This window comes from Chiloscyllium plagiosum, unplaced genomic scaffold (genome assembly GCF_037043375.1).
Source record: "Chiloscyllium plagiosum isolate Xiang-an unplaced genomic scaffold, Cpla_swu_hap1 HiC_scaffold_41, whole genome shotgun sequence".
NCBI classification, from domain to species: Eukaryota; Metazoa; Chordata; class Chondrichthyes; order Orectolobiformes; family Hemiscylliidae; genus Chiloscyllium; species Chiloscyllium plagiosum.
The window spans coordinates 38,896,075-38,918,378 of NW_028270179.1; positions in this window are offsets into that span (position 1 = coordinate 38,896,075).

Here is a 22,304-nt window from a genome sequence, read left to right on the forward strand (position 1 = left end):
AGAGCAACCGCACAATTGCGCCAGCACTACCCAACCTCTATATTCAATGCCGTGATTGATGAAGGCCTTTGTGACAATATCCTTCTTCATTGTCCTCTCTACCTATGATTCCAATTTCAGGAAATCGTGCACTTAATATCCAATATCCCTCTGTTCCATTACACGCCTTCGCATGTTTATCTGTCTCATCTTATTTTGAGTCCAGTAAGTCATTTCTTTCAGGAAGCATGCTTGGAGACTGAATGAGATTAACATTTTAAGGCCGGTATGATTTAAATATGCACAAGTGCTCTGGCCACTACATCTCTCTCAAATGATTTCTAAGGTAAAGAAATTAATCGTTGTCCAAAGAAAAAAGAACAAAGAAAATTAGAGCCTAAGAATAGGTTCTTCACCCCTCCAGGCCTGCGCCAATCCAAATCCTCTATCTAGTTCTGTCACCTTTTCTCAAATGGTCTGTATCCCTCTGCTCCCTGCCCATTCCTGGATCAATCTGGAAGCATCCTAAATGATCCTTTCATTACCACCTCGACCACGTCCACGGGCAACGCATTCCAGGCATCACCACGCTCTACCAAATTAACTTTCCATGCATATCTCCCCTAAAATGTTTCCCTCTCACCTTGAACTCGAGGCCCTCATACTTCAGTCCCCCATTCTGGGATACAAGTTCATCTTAAATGAATGCTTCTTAATTTTGAGATTATGCCCCTCTATACGTTGTCAAATGGCATGCGTGTGCTGCAACTAATGTATAATTTCCCGGTTTTATTGCTCTTTCTCACAGTTAACACGCTGGCGATTGCGATCCTCTCTCGTTGTCAGTGCGGTCTATCCAAATGTGTTATCCGATATCTGGTGTACATGGCAGTGGCAGATCTACTGGTCAACATTCTTGACCTGATACTGAGACATATTCCAATTGTTTATGTGGACGAATTTCGGTTTGTGAAGTCCCTCCCAGTGTGCAACATCCATGCCATCTTTGTCCACGCAGCGACGGACTGTTCTGTGTGGTTCACTGTTGCTTTCAACTTTGATCGATATGTGGCTATCTGTTGCCAAAAACTGAAACATAAATATTGCAACGAGAAAGTTGCATCTGTCGTATTGGGAATAGTAGCAATACTGAGCTGTTTAAAGAATATCTTGTGGTATTTTATGTTATCAGATCAGTATCGGCTAAAGAACCTTCCTTGGTTTTGTGAGGTAAGATCGGGTTTAATATTATCTAAGTTCTGGGGAAGAGTCGAAATCAGTCATCACTTTCTCACACCATGTTTGGCAATTCTTCTGACTGTGCAGTTCAATGCTTTATGTGTCAGGCATATCCTAATGGCCAACAGAGCCCGCAGACGTCTAAAGACATTCAGTGAGGAGAACAACGTCACAGACTCAAAAATGGAGAGTCGAAGAAAATCTATAATTTTACTGTTTCTCATTTCAGCCAACTTTGTACTATCATGGGTAGTCATTATGTTCTATTCAATATGGAACCGGGCTTGGCTATTGGGACATAAGATTATGTTTCTACATTATTTTGTCCGGGAAATTGGATATATCTGCCAGCTCACAAGTCATTGCACAAATATTTGTATTTATGTTGGGACACTGACTAAGTTCCGGAACCAGGTGAAGGATGTGTTCAAATATCCAATTACTCCATTGATAAAATTGTTTAATTAATGAAAACCAGCTTTAAATAGAGAAATCAGTTCCAAATCAAAATCTCTGCAATTCACTTTTCCATGGTGGCAGAACGATAGGCCAAAGCAAGCCAATGAACGTGCACTAGCAGGTGATAAACCCACACAGTGGGATCAGTTTATTCTCTCATCGGTGTCAGTGATAGACATACATTGGACTCAGTCTGCTCTCTGCCCGGGCTTATTGATACACCAGTGGGGAGAGGAGTCAGACATATGTGTTCTGGGATCAGTGACACACACTCAGTGGGGTCTTTCTCTTTCTTCACTGAGTTCAGTAACACACATACAGAATCATTCATCTGTTGTCTCAGTAGTTTACATCATACAGATCAGTTGGGTGAGTCTGCAAACACCTTGGGGTCAGTGGTGTCAGTGATGCACACACAGTGGATTCGGTCTGCACTCTCCCCGAGGTCAGTGAAATACACATGGTGGACTGAGTGATGCATATACAATGGGATCAAACTACTCTCTCCCCAGCGTCATGAAACTCACACAGTGGAGTAAATCTGCCGTCGTTCTGGACTCAGTGATTTGGAAACAATATGGTAGGGACAGTGGCGGTTGATGTCCAGTCAGCAGTCTTCCCGTGAGCAGTGCTGGACACACAAAGCATTAGTCTGCTCTCTCAGCAGGGTCCGTGTTACAGACTCAGTGGTATCATTCTGTACCCGCCGCAAGATCTGTGATACATTTACAGTAAGGTTGGTCTGCGACTCGTCGAAGTCAGTTAATCACACAATGGGGTCATTCGGCTCTCTACCTATGATCAGTAATACACACTCAGTGGGGTCAGTTGTTCTCTCCCGTGGTCGGAGATACACGCACAGTGGGATCTGTCTGATCTCTCGCCGTGATCAGAGATGCAGACAAAATACGTTCAGTCGGCTCTATCCCTCGGGCCAGTTGTAAATACAAAGTATGGTCGGTCTGCTATCTCCCCACGGTCAGTGATGTACAGGCAGCAGAATCAGCTTTTTCTCTCCCGGTGGTCAGCAATACCCACAGAGTGAGGCCAGTCTGCATTCTCCACAGTGTCAATGATGCACATACAGTGGAATCAACCTGCTCTCTCCGCGGGCTCAGTGACCAATGCACAGTAGGTTCAGTCTGCTTTTTCCACAAAGCTAATGACACACACACACAATAGGTCAGGCTGCTCTCTCCCATGGATCAGTAATACAAACTCAGTGCTCTAAGTCTGTTCTCTGCCCAGGATCAGTGAGACAAGCACAAATGGGTCACTCTGCCCTCTCCCCGTGGTCAGCGACACAGACTTACTGAAATCATTCTGCTATCATCCGGGGACATTGATGCACGCAAAGTGGTGCCAGTCGGCATGTTCCGTGGTCAATGGGACGCATACAATGGTGTTGATCTGCTGTTTCTCCCCCGGGTCAGTGAAATTTGGAAAATGGAGTCGGGGACGGTCTCTCTGGGATCAGTGATACGCAGACATTGGTGTAAGCCTGTTCCATCCGGGGTCATTAATGCACATAGATTGGGATCAATCTGCTGTCTCCCCTGGTACCATTGATGTAACTGAAGTCGTGGTCAGTCTGCTGTTATCCAGGGATCAATGATACAGACACAATGGGTTACTTCTGATTACTCCGTGGGCTCAACGAAACACATATTGACGGGTCAGTCTGATCTCCCCCGGTGGTTACTGATATAGACTCAGTGGGATCAGTCTGCAGACGCTTTGGGTCAATGGAGAGTACCTTTTCCCTCCCGGGTCAGTGCTGGACGCACAATGACGTCAACTGCCGACTGCCTGTGGTCTGTGGCAAAGACACAGTGGAGTCAAATTGCTCTGTCCTCTGCGAAGCCTCTTCTAAGGCTGGCTACCTTGAAGACATTCTCCTCCTCTCTCGAGAAGGACCTCAGTGAATCCCTCTCTCACTGTATCCCTCAAGTCATTTCCTCTGCCCTGAAACTCTTCAGCAACGTCCTAAAGCTGACTCGCTATCACAGCCATAACTCCTTCTTCGATGCCTACAGACGGAACGGACTGACCCCACATGGACTCCAGACTACATCCAAGCCAACACAATTTGGAAGTGAACAAGTCAGTCCTGATGAAGTGCTTTTGCACAAAACGTGGATTCTCCTGCTCCGAAGATGCCGCCAGACATTTTGTACTTGACCAGCACCACACTCTCGACATTCTCTATCCCCATGACCAGTGTTACGGACAGAATGGTGTCAGTCTCATGACTCCCAGGAGACAGTGTTGCATATACATTGGTGTCAATCTGGTCAGTGATGCACACACAAATGGGTCATTCTTTTCTGTCCATGCCATAAATATTAAAAATTGTAGTGGTCAGTCTGGTCTCTTCCGGGATCACAATTAGAAACAGACAGAAGTGTCAGCATGCTCGGCCCACAGATTCAGTGATATCCATGCTGTCGGGTCAGTCTGTTCTGTCGCCAGAGTCAGTGACACACACACACAAAGCGGCCAGCCTGTTTTCTCCCCAGGGTTAGTCATAAACGTATAACAGGGTCAACATGATATCTCCTCGTGATCAGTGATGCACAAATGGAGGAGTGCGTCTGCTCTCGCCCCTGGACCGTTCATGCACACACTGTAGCGTCAGACCCCTCTCTCCCTGTCTTAGTGATACGCACAGAGTAAGCAGTCTGCTCTCACCCCAGGTTCAGTGACATACTGACAGTGAGGTAAGTTTGATCTCTTCACGGGATTACCGACACACACATTTTGGGTCAGCCTATTCTCTCTCCGCGGCCAGTGACACACATGCACAGTGGAATCTGTTTGCTGTCTGCCAAGGTCCAGAAAAACAGGCACGAAGACGAGTCAGTCTGCTCTGTCCCTGGCTCCTTGATACCCACATAGAGAGTTTTCCTTATGATCTCTGAGATACATATACATTGCGGTTAAGTCTGCGCTCGGGCTCGGCACTGTGATGCACACACAGTTGTGTGTTTCTGCTTTCTCACCAGTGTCAGTGATGCACACACAGTGGTATCAATAAGATCTCTCCTCAGGGTCAGTGATGTGCACACAGTTGTATTATTCTGCTTTGGATATCATACTGGCTGGCTGGAAGAAGACTGAGTGGTAGTGGATGGAAAGTATTCAGCCTGGTGTTCGGTGACGAGTGGTGTCTTGCAGGCATCTGTCCTTGGGGCTCTGCTCTTTGTAGGTTTCATAAATGACGTGGATGAAGAAGTGGAAAGGTGGGGTAATAACTAAATTATGACACAAATGTTAGTGGAACTGCAGATAGTCTTGAGGAATTTTCAGGCTACAACAGCATATTGGCAGGATGCTGAGCTCGGTTGAGCAGTGGCACACAGAGTCCAACCCGAATAAATGCGAGGGATTCTTTGTGGAACGTCGAATTTGAATGATGAATACAGGGCTAAAGATAGCATTCTTTGCAGTGCGGAGGAATAGTGGAATCTTGGACTCGGCGAACACAGATCCCTGATACTTGCCACCCAAATTCAGAGGGTAGTTAAGAAGGGGTATGGAGCTTTGGCTTTCATTAACTGCGGGATCCACTCGAAGATCCATTAGAGGATGCTTTAGAGATGGTGCACAGGAGATTTACCAGGATGCTGACTGGATTGCAGGACATGCCTGATGAAGGGAGGTTGAGTGAGCTCGGGCAGTTTACGTTGGAGAGAAGGAAGAGAGGTGACTTGATGGGCATGTCCAAAATAATAAGAGGCACAGATAGACTAGGTAGCCAGAGACTTTCCCCAAAACAGAAGTAGCTGTCATGAGGGGTCATATGTATATGGTTTTTGGAGGAAGGTACAGGGAACATGTCAGAGGTAGGTTCTTTTTGCAGAGGGTGGTATTTGCGTGGTATGCACTGTAAAAGATGGAGGTTGAGTCAGAGACATTTTAACAATTGGTGGATAAGCACATAGACGTTCTTAAATTGACGGGTGAGTAGGTTCGGTTGATCTTCAGAACCTACTCAACGTCCCTTCATCAGGCATGTCCTGCAGTCCAGCCTAGAAAGTTAAAATCCCCTTCCATAACCACCCTATTATTCTTACAGATAGCTGAGATCTCCTGACAAGTTTGTTTCTCAAATTCACTCTAATTATTGGGAGGTCTATAATACAATCCCAATAAGGTGAGCATCACTTTTTTATTTCTCAGTTCCACACAAATAAATTCCCTGGAGGTACTTCCAGAAATATTCGCCCTCAGCACAGCTGTAATCCTACCCCTTATCAAAAACGACACTCTCCTTCCTCTCTAACCTCCCTTTCTGTCCTTCCTGTACTGGGAGTAATCCAGATATTACTACTCTCGAGAACCTCCTCTTTAAAGTCATCCGCAATCACATGTCTCCTCATTTTCTCCAAAAGCCTACCATGATTAACCTTATCAACGGCTTTACTGAAGTCCATGTACACCACGTTAACTGCCCTACCCTCATCTACATGCTTGTTCACCTTTTCAAAAACCTCTATGTGGTTTGTGATACGCGACCTGCCCTTGACTAAACCGGGTTGACTACCTCAAATAAAATTATTTTTTGCGACATGATTATAAATCCAATCTCTTAAAATTCTGTCCAAAACTTTTCCTACCACAGCTTACTGGTCTATAATTCTCTGAGTCATCTCGGCTGCACTTCTTGAACAAGGCTTCAACATTTGCAATCTTCCAGTCCTCTGGTACTAAACCTGCATACAATGACGACTCAAAGAACAAGCCAAAGGCTCCACCATCTACTTCCTAGCATTCCAGAGATTCATCTGATAAATCCTATCTGGCCCAGGGAACTTAGCAACTTCCATTCCTTCTAGAATTGATAACACCTCCTCCTTACCAACCTCAATTCTTTCAAGCCTAATAGCCCGTATCTATGTCTTTTCCTCGACAATATCCTCCTTTTCCTGAGTGAAAACAGATGAGATATATTCGTTTAGCAGCTCTCTGATCTCCCCAGGGTCCACAAACAGCGTTCCACTTCTGCCTTTGACTGGCTCCATTCCTACCCTTGTCATCTTTTTTTTCCCTATATACCTGTAGAAAGCTTTGGGGTTCTCTTTCATTCTACCTACTGAAGATTACGCATGTCTCCTCCATGCCCTTCTTAACTCTCTCTTTAAATATGTCCTAGCTAATCTGTAAATCTCCATCGCCTCACCTGAATCATCTCGTCTCAACGTCACATAAGCCTCCCTCTTCCATTTAACAAGAGATAGAATTTCTTTGGGAAACCACGGTTCCCTTACAATATCACTTCCTCCCTGCCTGACAGGGACATACCTATCAAGTACACGCAATATGTTTTCCTTCAACCAGCTCCACATTTCGATTGTCCACGTCTCCTACATTTTGCTTCCCCATTCTATTGCTTCCTCAGTCTTGGCCAATCGTATTATAATTGCCCTTCCACCTTCAATAACTCTTCACCGTTGGCATGTACCTGCCCCTTTCCATCGATCAATTAAATGGAACCGAATTATGGTTACTCTCTCCAAAGTGCACACCAATCACTAAATCAATATCTGGTCTGGTTCATAACCAAGTACCATATCCAGTGTGGCACTTGTTTCTGTATGATATGTCGGCCCTTCAACATACTGTGTCCTGCACACTTTGGAGAAAACCTTATCCATCCGACGTACAAGACGTACATTTCCAGTCTATCTTGGGGAACCAAAAGACCCCCATAATGACCACTCTGCTCCTTTCACTCTTACCCAGAATCATTTTGCCAATACACTCCTCCACGTCCTCAGAACTTTGCAGAGGCGTTTAAAACACTCCGAGCTGTGTGGCCTCTCCTCTCATGCTTCTAACCTCAGCCCATACCACCCCGATAGACAGGCCCTCGACAAGAGTTCTTTCAGCCACCGTTATACGGTCCTTGAATAAAAAAAACACATCGGAGGGTCGGTGTGGACTTGTTGGGCCGAAGGGCCTGTTTCCACACTGCAATGTAATCTAATCTAATCCCTCCCCCCTTTTACCACCTTCCCCCATTTTAATGAAAGACCTAAACCGCGGAATCTGCACATCCATTCCAGACTCTGCTCTATCCATGTCTCAAAAATGGCCCAACATTGAAGTCCCGGGTACCTATCCATGCTGCACGTTCACCTACATTATTCAGGATACTTCTGACGTTGATTTCGACACACTTCAAACTGGCTTGCTGTCTGCTACCATACTCACATGAAGGTGAAATGCTGTTCATGTCCTTCCGACTCACATTGTCCTGTGCACTGAAACTACACAACCGGATCGCAAACCCTGTTGCGTTACTTTAAACCCACCTGAATACCAGTAGCAACTTTTCCACCCAGGATATTAGTACTGCCCTGCTCAAGTGAAGAGCGCCGTGTTTGCAGAGGTCTCACCTTCCGCAATAGGGCACCAATTATCGATACTCTGGAAACCCTCCATCCTGAACCATCCCTGCAGGCACGTATTCAGCTGATGTCTATCCTTGTTCCTCGCCTTGCTATCACGTGGCACGGGTAACAAACCAGAGATAACAACTCTGTTTGTTCTCGCTCTCAGTTTCCAGTCTCACTTCCTGAAATCCTGCCTTACATCCCTATCCCTATTTCTCCCTATATTGTTGGCACCGATGTGAACCACGACTTGGGTCGGGTCACCCTCTCCTTTCAGGACTCCAAAGACACGATCCAAGACATCACGGACCTTGGCACCCGGGAGGCAACACACTAACCGTGAGTCTCTTTTGTCCCCAACAAACCTTTCCTCTGATCTTCTCACTATTGAGTCCTCAATGACCAACACTATCCTACTTCCCCTTTCCTTTTGTGAAACAGGGACAGACTCTGTGCCAGAGACCTGCACCAAAATGCATGCCCCCGGTTAGTTATCCCCCTCAATAGTATCCAAAACGGCATACTTGTGTTTGTTTTTCAGGGGAACGACCACAGGGATCGCTGCCCTGACTTTTCTATGTTCTGCATAATCCACGAGGTCAGTGATACACCACAAATTGCGTCAGTGTGCTGTCTCCCGGGACAATAATACACACAGAATGTCAGTCTGTTCTCGCAGCTTTCAGTGTTTCCGACGCCGTGCAATCCATCTGCTGTCTTCCCAGACTGCGTAAAACATACAATGAAGTACACTCACTCTCTCCCTGAGGTTAGTGATACACATACCGTGGCTTCAGTGAGCAATTATCCCGGGGTCAGCAATGCTCACACACAGTGGAGTGAATCTGCTTTATTCCTGCTGTCAGTGATAGACGCACAATGGGGCCAGTCTGCTGGCTCCCCTGGGTTAATGATGCAGATGCAGTGGAATCGTTCTACTCTCTCTCCAGGGTGAGTGATGCACACAGGTTGGGACAGTTTGCTTTCTCCACAGGATCAGTGATAATTAATTCCCAACTCGGGCGACTGTCTCTGAGGAGTTTACACATTCTCCCTGTGTCTCTGTGGGTTTCCTCCCGGTACTCCGCTTTCCTCCCACAGTCCAAAGATGTGCAGTTCAGGTGAATTGGCCATGCTAAATTAGTCAGGGGTAAATATTCAGTCGGGAATGGGTCTGGGTGCGCTGCTCTCCAGAGGGTCGGTGTGGACTTGTTGGGTCGAAGGGCCTGCTTCCAATGTGTCGGGAATCTATTTTAAAATCTAAAAATACACAGTGGGGTCATTCGAAAATCTCCACAGGTTCTGTGATACACACACAGTGGCTTCATTATGCTCTCTCCTTGCACCAAAGATAAACACATAGTGGAGTCAGTCTACAAGCTCCTCATTATCAGCGAGTCACACACACCCAAACGTTTCAATATGATCAATCATCGGGATCAGTGATAGGGATCAGTAACAGACACACACAGTTCCACCTTCCTGGTGTCTTCCTGTAGAGAGTGATAGGCACACAGTAGGACAATATGCTGTATCCTCGGGCTCAGGAATGCACACACAGTGGGGTCTGTCTACTCTCTACTAGGATCAGTGATAAATGCATGATGGGATGAATTCACTTTCTCCCCGGGGTCAACCTACATATCTGGTGACAACAGACAGGAAGGTGCATGGCGTCAGCAATATGCACACACAGTGAGGTCAGTCTACTCTATTCCCCGAGGTCAGTCATGCACACAATATGGGTTCAGTATGTTCCCTGTCCAGAGTCATTGCAATGCACGCAGAAGGGCTTATGCCCGAAACGTCGATTCTCCTGTTCCCTGGATGCTGCCTGACCTGCTGCGCATTTCCAGCAACACATTTTCAACGCAGATATGGTCTCCTTTACATCGTGGAGGGCGAGTGCCAACTCGTGGACCAGTTCAACACAGTCTTCCAAATGTAGAATAGTGTTTGTATCAATCGTTTTGACTGCATTAACTTTGTGGTAATCCACACGTAACCGTTGGACACCACATGATGTTGGGACCATTATTCTGGGTGTGCTCCAGTCATTGCAACACGCTTCAATTATGTAATCTTGGAGCATGCATTCGAACTCTTTTTGAACTTGTGCCAACTTTAATGGGTTAAGCCTTGAAGGATGTTGCTTAATCGAAACTCCATTTCCTATATCTCCAACATGCACAATTAGGTTGGCATTTCCCAGTTTATTTCCATATATCTCCCCATGCGATTGCAAGAACTTTTTTTTCTGTTCATTTCGATTTTTCTCCAGAAGGAGCCTAATCATTGGACCGAATTCTAGACAACGTTCTCGTTGTACAAGCTAATTTGAAGAATGTTCAATTCAGAATCCTTTGAAATTGGTTCTTCATTATGTGCTGCAAGTAACAACACAGTCTCCTTTGGGTTTCCTTCCCAGTCAAAATACTTTATCAGTATATTCACATGACGCATTTCATGAGAGTTTTTTTTCTGTTCAGCGTTCTTGTCAACTGGTTTTCCACTCAATCTCCTTTCGACTTGATAAGGTCCTCTAAACCTTGTTTTTAAAAGATTTATCTCCCACTGCCAGTAACACGAAGACCATATCTCAGTAGCAAAATTGCGAGTTTTCGAGTCATTCCCTGCGTCCGAATTTATTGTTTGCTGTGGTATTTTAGATGCTGCCGAAACAATTATCCATCTATATTTAATCGCTTCCTAAAATCTGACACGTTTTCGTATTATGTGGTCTCTGGTTTCTGATTTACCAATTTCTCCATAATGACATTGAAAGATCCTTTCATTTCATGCCGAAAAATATTAATTCAAATGGATTCAAAGGTGGTCAATTCATTTGTTGCAGCACTGATTGTAAAAAACGTACAGACAGACTTCCTTTATCCTTTGCATTTAGATAGTCCTGACTATAAGCTTTGAACGTTGCCTTTATGTCTGATGCTACATTTCTCGCTACCCATGTGATTCTGGATGGACTGCAGCAGACTGGAATTATTTTATTCCGAACCAAACATCAATACTCTGAATGATTTTGATGCAAAAATTAACTATCGATCTGACTGTATCTCAGTGGCTCTTCTGTACGTCTTGAAAATTTTGAGTAATTCGTCAACAATAATTCTAGCTGTTTTATTATTTAGTGGAAATGTTGTCGACATACCCATTATTGTCAGCACAGATTGATTCTAACTTTTGTTCAATGCATTCAGTTAACAGTGGAAAAACTGTGACGCTGGAAGAGCGTAATAAGTCTGGCAGCATCCAAGCTTATGACGGGCTTGTGCCTAAAACAATGATTCTCCTGATCTTTGGATGCTGCCTGACCTGCTGTGCATTTTCAGTGCCAGACCTTACCACTCTGACCTCCAACATCTGCAGTTCTCACGTTCTATCAGTCAGTTTTAGGCTCTTGTAAAATTCACTTCAAATGCAGGAATTTATATCATAGGTGTGAATTTATTACTGCTTTTTTCACAAATGCCTGCCAGGTATGACATGACCAGCATAATTCAACTGCGTCCTTAATTAATTTTAGCGATCATGTCACCTCCTATGCAAAAACCAGTACAAACAGACTGAATTTGGCCAATTCATTTGCTGCATAGTAAAAATACAACTCCTTTATCCTGATCATCTGGTTACTCTAGGTTTTTGCGTTCTTAACCTGCTCTTTAATCTTGATGTCACCTTTCCAACGCTACCTGTAATTCTTCAATGTATGTAATGAACTTAAATTAATTTATTCCAAAGCCATACATGACTTCCCTGGATAACTTTGTTGTAAAATGTGAGCCTTAAACTGGCTGTATCTCTGTGTGTAGTCCATCTCTGGTGCAAGACTTGACTTGCTCTGCTGCAGTGCTTTTCGTAGTGATATTATGCAACTGAATGGCCTCTGGAAATGTGGTGAAGATATCCGTTAATGTGAACACATAGCGATACTGAATTTTTGTTTCCGTTCGGGTCATATGCAATCAATTAATTCTCCTGTAGAAGATCCCTCAAATGCAAGCACGAGTGTTAAACGTTCTGCTTGTATTCCTGCCTGAGGTTTTCAATTACGTGGCATCTGTGGCATTTTGGGAAATTACTTGTACATCCTTCTGCAGTTGAGGCCAAGAAAAATGTTTTTTTTTGTATTTTCGCTTGAGTTTTTCTACCTCCTAATTAACCACCTACTAGTAATTTATGTGCTACCCGCAACACCTCCATCTTGTAAACCACTGGCAATGCAACTTGATGAACTTCAGCCGAGTTCTCATCTGCGTGATTATGTGAAAATCTCCATTTCCACATCGAAACATCATTATTAAAGCAGTAACATACCGGAATACGCTCATAACATTCTTCTTTGTATGTTTCCCGGTATAATTGCGGCAGTTTGTCACCAGTCTGTTGAAACTCAGTTAATTTGTCTTGAATTAAAAAAAATCCACTTTGCCCTCTTGTTACTTTTTTTTGTCTCAGCCATTCGATTACAAATTGTTGCTGATAACCCTTCTTCAACTTCTGCACTTACGGATTTCTCTTCCAATTTCAACTGGTGATTTTGTGATCTTCTACTCACACAATCACGAAAAATCCCAAGATATACTTCCAGTTAGACATAAGTTGCCTGACTTTCCACTGTGTTTTGTCAGCCACAGTAGGCACTCCTACCTTCGATGCAGCTACATCATTACTAAGGAATATTTGGATTCCTGGAACTGAGAGTTTCTGCAGTACGCTATCACCATTTCTCCACTGGTTTCCACCACTCCAACTTCATTCTGCATGATCGAGCACTTTTCATCTCACCGTGATTTCCAGATATTAGGACTTTTTACTGGCTATGGTCTGTGAGGATGCTGCTACTTTACAAAGGATTTGCTGTCCATGATCTTTTTTAAGAGGCTTGTAAAAGACAGACGTTCTGATTTGTCTTCGTGTGGGCTACTTTGATTATGGCCAATTTTTGCTGCCTCAGGCAACAATCTGGAAAAAAAGTCTTTTCGGATTAGTTTTGCTTTAGCTGCTAGTACATTGAAATGGAGTGCCCAGTTCTCCCAGTTCAGGGTTTTTTTCTAGTCTGATTTAGTTCTTTTTTGTTATCTGGGGACCCAGAAAAGCTTCTGGGATAAATACAAAAGTTTTCATTCTTCAGCTGTGATGATGCTGTATCTTTAAGAAGATTATGTCAATCTTGCCTAGTTTTAAAGTTCGAAAAGACACAGAATCCGATAAATCCGAAGTGAAGAGCCAATCCGATTACAGCTAACCGATACTGGCTCAGGTAAACGGTTTTTAAATTAAATAAAATGCACAATGAAAGTTGAGTTGTCAGAGTCCTCAGCTAAGTTTTCCACTGCTTTTGTCTGAATAATCAATGAAGGCAGTCAAGCAGTAGTGAAGCTGCTGGAGGCAAGAGAAGTAGTTCCAGGCTGATCCTCCTCTCTCTCTGATATCTGTCCTGTAAGACCCTGTGATGGATGTTTTGTGCCAAGGGTTGTTTATGAGGATTGTTGCAAGGATTAGAAATAGCATCATTGAGTTAGCAAGACCTCTTGCGTTTTCAGACAGTTTAAGGTATTCGGTATTATGTTCTCTTTTATTTGTGTTTCAATTCGTTTTGGTCAAAACTAATTGGTACGAGAAGCTGCATTACTCCTGGAATTTTCACGTTAAAGCTACTTAAAGAAGTGTGTATTTCGGGTCAGCAGACAGGTAAAAAGGGCTAAAGGAGATGGTGGTTTGTGGGAGCGGTGTTTCGGGGTGGCAGGGTGTTGATTATGGTGCAAGGTGGAGGCTTTTCATCAGAGGTGTTGCTTTGGGGCGGCTGGAAATGGCACAAAGGAGTACTTTGTCGGGAGCATGTTTCAAAGCGGCAGGACACGATGTATGCGGGTATGGTTCATTGGGTGGTTGTTGAAGCAGGGGAAGATATTGCTGGGGATGCGTTTTGTCAGGGCTGGGTTTTAGGCATCGAGAGTGTTTTGTCGGTGGGGGTGATTTGCGGAAGCTGAGATGCCAAAATGGCAGTTGTGTTTCACTGGGGTGTGTATTTGAAGGCGCCAGGAGATGGGACAAGCGGTTGTTGTTTCATCTGGGGACGTGGGGTTTGGGATAGTGGAAGGTGAAGCAAGGGCGGGATGTTTCGTCAGGTGTTTGTCCTTTCGTACGGTAGGGTGGGCGAGAAAGCACAGAGCTTATTGTGGGTGGGTGAGTTGTTGGTCGGGATGTTTTGGGAAAGCAGATGGCGTAGGTGATGGCGCAAGATGGGTGTTTCATCAGGTGGCGATTCAGGGCTGCAGGAGAAGGTGCGGGGGCCTGTGTTTCATCACATGTGTGTTTCAGGTTGGTGGCAAAGAGCGCGGGGATCTTTTTCATAAGCTGGGAGTTTCACGGTGAGATAGCACAACGGGGGCTGTCTGGTTAGGAAGTGTGTTTCGGCGAGGCGGGGCGGGCAAATGTCGCAAGCAGGGTGTGTTTCCTATGAGGGGTGTTTCGGGAGATGAGACAAGGGGTGGGTGTCTCATCAGGACCATGTTTCATGACCATGTGAGATGTCGCAAAGGGTGCTGTTTTATCAAGGGCGGATGTTTTTGGGCTCCGGGTGATGGCGACGTGGAGTGGATGTTCTGATGCAGCGGGGTGGTGGAGAAAGTGCAAGAGGGCCATGTATCTTTGGGGATGTTTCAGAGTGGAGGGAGATAGTGCAAGGCGGAGTGTTTCATTGGGTGGGTATTCGTCAATGGGTTTGTTTCAGATCAGCAGAGTGGCAGGAAATTGCTCAACATGGGGTTTCATTGAGGAGTGTTTTAGGCTGGCAGGAGGGCGTGCAAAGGGGTTGTTACATTGGATGGGTTCTTTCAGATCAGCGGGAGATGGTGTGTGGGGTTGCGTTTCCTCATATGCGTGTTTCGGGCAGCAGCAAAGAACATGGTGAGTATTTTTTCGGGTGCGTGCTTCAGCGTGGGTGAAGATAACAAATGTGTTTCACTGTGGCGGGAGGTGACACATGAACTGTGTTCTTTGGGGAGATTTTTGTATGGCTGGAGGTTGCGAATGGAGGGTGCATGTCAACAGGGGTGCTTCAGAGTGACGGGTGGTGGTGCAATTAGAGCGTTGCATACGTGTAGTGGGGTGGGGCCGAAGCAGGTGTGTGTCATTGGGATGGTTGTTTGTAGTGACAAGAGATGATGGAAGAGGTGGGTGTTTTGTGGAGGCTGGAGATGGTGCAAGGGTGTTTGTTATTGGGGGAGTGTATCAGGGTAGTGGAAAATAGCGCATGGGATGGATATTTCATTAGTTGGGTGTTATGTGGCAGCGTGAGATGGCGCAAGTGTTGCTACAACAAATAGTGTGCTGCACAGCTGTAGGTGATGGCTCAATGGGGTAGGGGGATGTTTCACCAGGGGGATGCTTTGGGGCTGACGAGATGGCGTAGGAAGTTGTGTTTCTATAGGATAGTAGTTTTGGGTCGGTGGGTGAAAGTGAAAGGTAGCGTATTTCATCGGGTCAGTTGTTTCAGGGCGTTGGGTGATGTCACAGTGGTATGTTACAATGGGGCAGTCGGTTGTAGAGGGGAAATGGCACAAACGGGCGGTGTTTCATTGAGGGGATCTTTTGAGTTTTTTAAAGAAGTAACAAAGAGGATTGATGAGGGCAGAGCGGTAGATGTGATCTATATGGACTTCAGTAAGGCGTTCGACAAGGTTCCCCATGGGAGACTGGTTAGCAAGGTTAGATCTCATGGAATACAGGGAGAACTAGCCATTTGGATACAGCACTGGCTCAAAGGTAGAAGACAAAGGGTGGTGGTGGAGAGTTGCGTTTCAGACTAGAGGCCTGTGACCAGTGGAGTGCCACAAGGGTCGATACTGGGACCTCTAATTTTTGTCCTTTATATAAGTGATTTGGATGCGAGCTTAAGAGGTACAGATAGTAAGTTTGCAGATGATACCAAAATTGGAGGTGTCGTGGACAGTGAAGCAGGTTACCTCAGATTACAAAAGGATTTTGACCAGATGGGCCTCTGGGCTGAAAAGTGCCAGATGGAGTTTAATTCAGATAAATATGAGGTGCTGCACTTTAAGAAAATAAATCTTAGCAGGACTTACATATTTAATGGTGAGGTCCTAGGGGGTGTTGCTGAACAAAGAGATCTTGGAGTGCTGGTTCGTAGCTCTTTGAAAGTGGAGTCGCAGATAGATAGGATAGTGAAGAAGGAGTTTGTGTTGCTTTCTTTGATTGGTCAGAGTATAGAGTACAGGAGTTGGAAGTTCATGTTGCGGATGTACAGGACATTGGTTAGGCCACTGTTGGAATATTGCGTGCAATTCTGGTCTCCTTCCAATCGGAACGATGCTGTGAAACTTGAAAGTGTTCGGAAAAGATTTACAAGGATGTGACCAGGGTTGGAGGATTTGAGCTACAGGGAGAGGCTGAACAGGATGGGGCGTTTTTCCCTGGAGCATCGGAGGCTGAGGGGGTGACCTTATAGAGGTTTACGAAATTATGAGGGGCATGGATCGGATAAATAGACAAAGTCTTTTCCCTGTGGTGGGTGAGTCCAGAACTGGAGAGCATAAGTTTAGGGTGAGAGGGGAAAGATATAAAAGAGACCTGACAGGCAACGTTTTCGCACAGAGGGTGGTACGTTTATGGAATGAGCTGCCAGAGGAAGTGGTGGAGGCTGGTACAATTGCAACATTTAAAAGGCATTTGGATGGGTATATGTATAGGAAGGGTTTGGAGAATGTGGGACGGTGGCTGGCAGGTGAGACTAGATTGGGTTGGGATATCTGGTCAACATGGATGGGTTGGACCGAAGTGCCTGTTTCTGTGCTGTACATCTCCATGACTCTATGACTGTCTATGTGCAGGTTAGTTCGATTGGCCATGCTGAGTTGCCCATTGTGTACTGGAAATGCAGAGTTTTAAGGATAGGATCGGGGAGTGAGTCTCGGTGCTATGGTATTCAGTTGGTGTGGACCTGTTGGGCCGAATGGTCGTTTTCACACTGTGGCAATTCAATTATTCTATGAAAATGAAATCTGGTAACCACAACATGATGTATGACCAGGAGTAGTGAGTAGTTTGATTGGGATTTGTTTCAAAATATGCACACGTACCAGAAGCAGTGTAAAAGACAATCAATATGTAAATTTATGATATGAAGTTTATTAATATTTAGAAGAACTAAATAATGTATAACTTTAATAATTAGAATTATGACGAAGCATGTATTGAATCACACAAGACTCTAAAAATCTTGATAACACATATATTTCAGAATGTGATCAAAGATGGGACTGAAGGCATACTTACAGAACCACACAAATTCACTTGAAATTGGGATGTGAGAGAACTTTGTCGCTCAGAGGATAGCTATGTCGGTCAAACCCAAGACTTTGATGGCGAGAGCGCGGCAAGTATTTAAAGATGCACAAATTAGAATCTTGACATTTCCATGTTTTGAGAGTGGAACAAGCTTAAGAGGAACCGAATAGAAACCAGACCAGTCCAGCACAGGCATAGGTTGTTGGTCCACAATATCTGCGCTGATAATCAAGCCATTCTGAACGGATCCCACACGCCTGCACGTGGTCCATATAACTCTATTTGTTGCCACTTCCAACGATTTCTAAATGTCTCCTGAAATTTCTATCGGATCTGAATTTTACCATCTCCCCAGGCAGCGCATTCCAGGCAACTACCATTCTTTGCGTTAATAAATTGTCTTTATTTTAACTTTAACCTATGACAATGTGTATTTTACGTTTCTGTTCGGAAAAAAAAAGTGTGATAAAAAGAACTGTTCGAATATCTACTCAATCCATGCCTCTCGTAATTTTATTAAATTTCACCACTTCGCCCTTCAGACATTGATGTTCATGTTGCACAGTATCATGTAAAAAAGAAAGCCACGGATATCTAGGCAGCCAGAGCAACAGCCATTCTTACCGGTAGATGCAGTGTCAAAGCCCTTCGGTCATTGGCACATGTCGGAAATGTGCACAGACAAGACAACATATGAATTAAGTTCGGAATGGACCGACAGCAAAAGCGCCAACATTGGGAATGTTCTTACCACAGGAAATGGGAGATATTCTTCAACCAAATCGCAGTAGAAATTTTGAGATGGGAAGAATTTATCATGACTCATTTCTGAACATTCTGTGTTCTAACAGCAACAGGCTGCCAGAGGGACTCGAAAAGGTAGAACTCGTTTCAGTGTACAAACTGTCAAGCTTTGTAAAAATTGATAACATCTTCGTGCAATACATAAACCAATTGTCGCCTGCCTTAGACCACATCAGGCACTAAAACGGCAGACATAAGCCATAAGGAGTAATGTTTAAACTCTTGACTCTCACACCTCCTGGGAGCAAATGTGGATTTGGTAGTCAAGTATACAGATGGATCCATGAATTTCAATAATCTCTCATGCCCTTGTACAGGAAACACACAATTGTGAAACAAAAAGTATTGGACAAGAGTGTCTCAGTTATGAAGTGAGATTAGACAGACTGCAGATATTTTCCTGAGATTGAGAGGAGACAAGATTCAGAGGCATAAAAACATAACAAAAATATGGTTGAAAGGATGGTTCGTTTCCTAGTTCAATGATCAGAGGCATAAGATTAAGTTATGATGGAGAGTGTTTCGTGCTAAGTGAGGAAAACACTAATCGCCCAGTAGGCTGTGGGAATATAAAACTCACTACCTGCAACAGTGTTGGAGGTGGAAACCCTCATAAAATTGTAGACGATTTTTGATGTTCACTTCCGATGCTAAGGGAAACAAAGTCTATTAGAAAGTGCTGGACCATTGGATTGGAATTATTAGGTAGTAGTCTTTGACTGGCATGGATACCATGGGCTGAGAGCGTTTTCTGTTTGCTGTAAATGCGATTAGACAAATCATTAACCTGCGATGAACCACAGAAAGATCCTCGCTTTGTATTGAAACAGATATAAGATGTCCACTTGCTAGCTCTGTCGACAAAGAAGAAGAGGACCCTATGCAGCTATATTGTACACATGTGTGTTCCAAATGAGATAGCACTTCAGATTAATGCACTAATGTTTCTTTGTCAGCAAAATTCAAAGGAGGTAGACCGAAAGCTGTACATTACTTTACGTATCAGATCCCAAATCCCAGACCCATTCAGAAAATGTTTCGACCATACAGTATTCCCCTCACCTTCTTTGCAGTAATTATGTAGCGATAGTGTTTCACTGAGGCCAGGATTCCATTGCCTGGTTTGTTACAAAGGCAATATTTTTTTTTTGACCTTCATATGTTCAGCTCATGTTGAAATGAAGTGTGAATTTTGTTGACGTTTAATTAAGATTCTCACTAAACTTACATTGCCTTGCTCGGGAACATTAATTAATCTATCGATAATCTATAACACTGAAAATTTTAAAAGTCCCACCAGACGTTATGAACAAACAAACTGGTGAATTTCCAATCAAATCTCGTTCACCATAGAATTTTCTGAAAGTGGAGTGATTTGCCTCTCTCCATTAAATTTTGCGTTCATTGATGGTTGACAAATAGAAACATAACCTTTAGAGCCTGGGTGTCCCTGGAGAGGGAGCACGCAGTGTCCACCAACACCCTTGAGCTGTTCAGGGAGAAGTAGGCGCCACAGGAAGTGCAGTGCATTATTTCCCCCTCCAACTCTATTTTGATTTAATCCCTGCCCTCCCCTTCACTGTTTGATCACACAGCACTGCCCTTTGATGTGAAGGACACTGCCTGTCACTGGCCACTTGTGTGTTTTCTTTTCTTCCTGGTGGTGTAAATTGAATAAAGATTCATGCACCTTATGTCTTTCACTTTGTCTCACACCTGTACACACACAACATGGGTGCGGGGGAAAAATAAGCACTACCGCAGTTAGACAGTAGTGTGGGGAAACGAAGAAAAAGAAACATAACCTCAGACTCCCCCAATAGTAGACAATGGTATTATTTTTCGTCTCACTGATCAATTCTAAATTAATCCCTTTGCTACACTAATCTGTACAGTGGCTCATGAACTGAAACATGAATAGAAATATCAAAGTACGCAGATAAAAATAGATTGAGTGGTCGAACAATGTGTGCAGGGGATACTGAAATCTCGCAGAGTAATATAAATAGATTAAGCAAGTGCCAAGTGTCGAGCAGATGGAGTCGAATGCTGGTAACTGAGACGTCATCCATGTTGGTAGGAATACCAGCAAAATGAACTATTACTTAAAAGGTGAAAAATCGCAGAATGCTACTGCACTTAGGGACAGGATGGTCATGTGCATGAATCACAAAAAAAATGTTTACAGGTGCAGCAACTAATTAAGAAGACAATTGTTCTTCATTGCTCGAGAGATGGCATTTAAAGGTAATGAGGTTATTCTATAGCTGTATCGATTGCATTTTAGGCCACACCACAAGTACACAAGTATTGTGTACAGTTTAGGTCTCCTTACTTGAGAAAGCAAGTCCTGGCAGTTGAGGGAATGTTGTGGGTGTTCACTCAGTTTACTCAGGAATTGGGAGTTTTGGGTTATGAGGGATTGAATAGATTAGAATTCTACTAATTGGAATTTCGAAGAATGAGAGGGGACAATTAAAAAGATTTAGAAATCCGATAGGAATAGAAGCAGAGAGGATATCCAGTGATGGGTGATACTAGGAATCGGGGACATATCATCAAAATAAGAGGGAGCGTTGTGCAGATTCAAGACTGAGTTGAGGGAAGAATTCTTCACCCAAGTGTTTGTGAATCTGTGTAAGTCCCTGCGCAGTGGAGCAGATAAGAGTACCTCTTTGAATGGTCTTAAAGTGAAGACGGATTTTTGAACAGGGAAGGAAGTGTGTGTTCTGGTAGGCAAACATATAAGTTGGGTTGAGTGCAAGAAAATGTCGGCCATGATCTTATTTAATAGCGCAGAAGGGTCAATGAATCAGATGGTCTACTCCTGTTCCTAATTTTGACGTTCTTCTATTTTTGCTGTTCTCACAGCTGCTGCATCAGTTCAAATAAACTCACAATGTCCACATAAGTTTTGCGATACAAAATGCAAGTCTTTTATCAATCCAAAGTCCAAAAACTCTGGTCTATCCCTCACAGGCACTTTGATCCAGATAAATTCCAAAGCCTTCTGTCTTCATAAACTGCACTCAATCGACATTTTCCTCCTTCCTTTGCAACACTGACAAGATTGCAAGGATCCCACTCATAATTTCGTTTAGTATAAACTGTAAGAATAAATGTGACTTATTCCACTCTCCCTGAAGATTTAGAAATTGGGGTATAAAATTAAATCTGGTCCTAATGTTCATCAAAATTTCAAAATATTGAAGCAATACAATTTCCCTTTGCACTACAGCGTAAATCTCATGTCAACGATCAAAATCACTTACAATGTATTCTCCTGCCATACAATTTCTTTTTTTCAAAAATGATATGGATAAATCCTGATATATTTCCGCTACCACATGCCATCTCGTCGAATCTAACATGAACTTACTGAATGGCAGAAATGACTTGAAAGACGGATTGAACTACTCCTCCTATTTCATATTCTTGTGTGTCATGAATAGAGACTGCAGATAATAAACCAAATTGCATAACTGCTCCCTAAACCTACTCTGAGTCACCGCATAAACAAAGGTGTTTGTGCAGCAGCTTAAAGGCTGAAACATATTTCCACAATCTCACAGAATGAATAGAGGACCAGTGACATCCCTAATTTTATATTTTTTCACAAATCTGTCGACAAAGAACTGAGCAACATATCTTACCCACGGAAGATCAAAACTGCCCGAAATGGAGAAGAGTAAAATGTAGACTTCCTCCTGTTCTCCACCTCTGGATCATGGTGATTGTGTTTAAAACTCCTGCGGGCTCTGCTGGCTGCCAGAATGTTCCTGACGGTCAGGGTATTGAGGAAAACTATTAGGAAGAAAGGAAGACAAGGAGTAAGAATGCGATCAGTCCATTGAAATGTTCCCCACATTGTTGAAGTGTAACGGATTTCCTTCGGTCAACAATACCACGGGATATGATCAATTACGTAGATGGGTTCATGCAAGAAATATCATGGTATATTCTTCAAGCAGCCAAGAACACTCACTACTCCTATGATCACTGATGCCATTTTTTGAGTGTAATATTTTACTTTCAGCTTTTGACAACAAATGGCCACAAATCGATAGAAAGTGAATGCAGACAGAGGTATCTCTG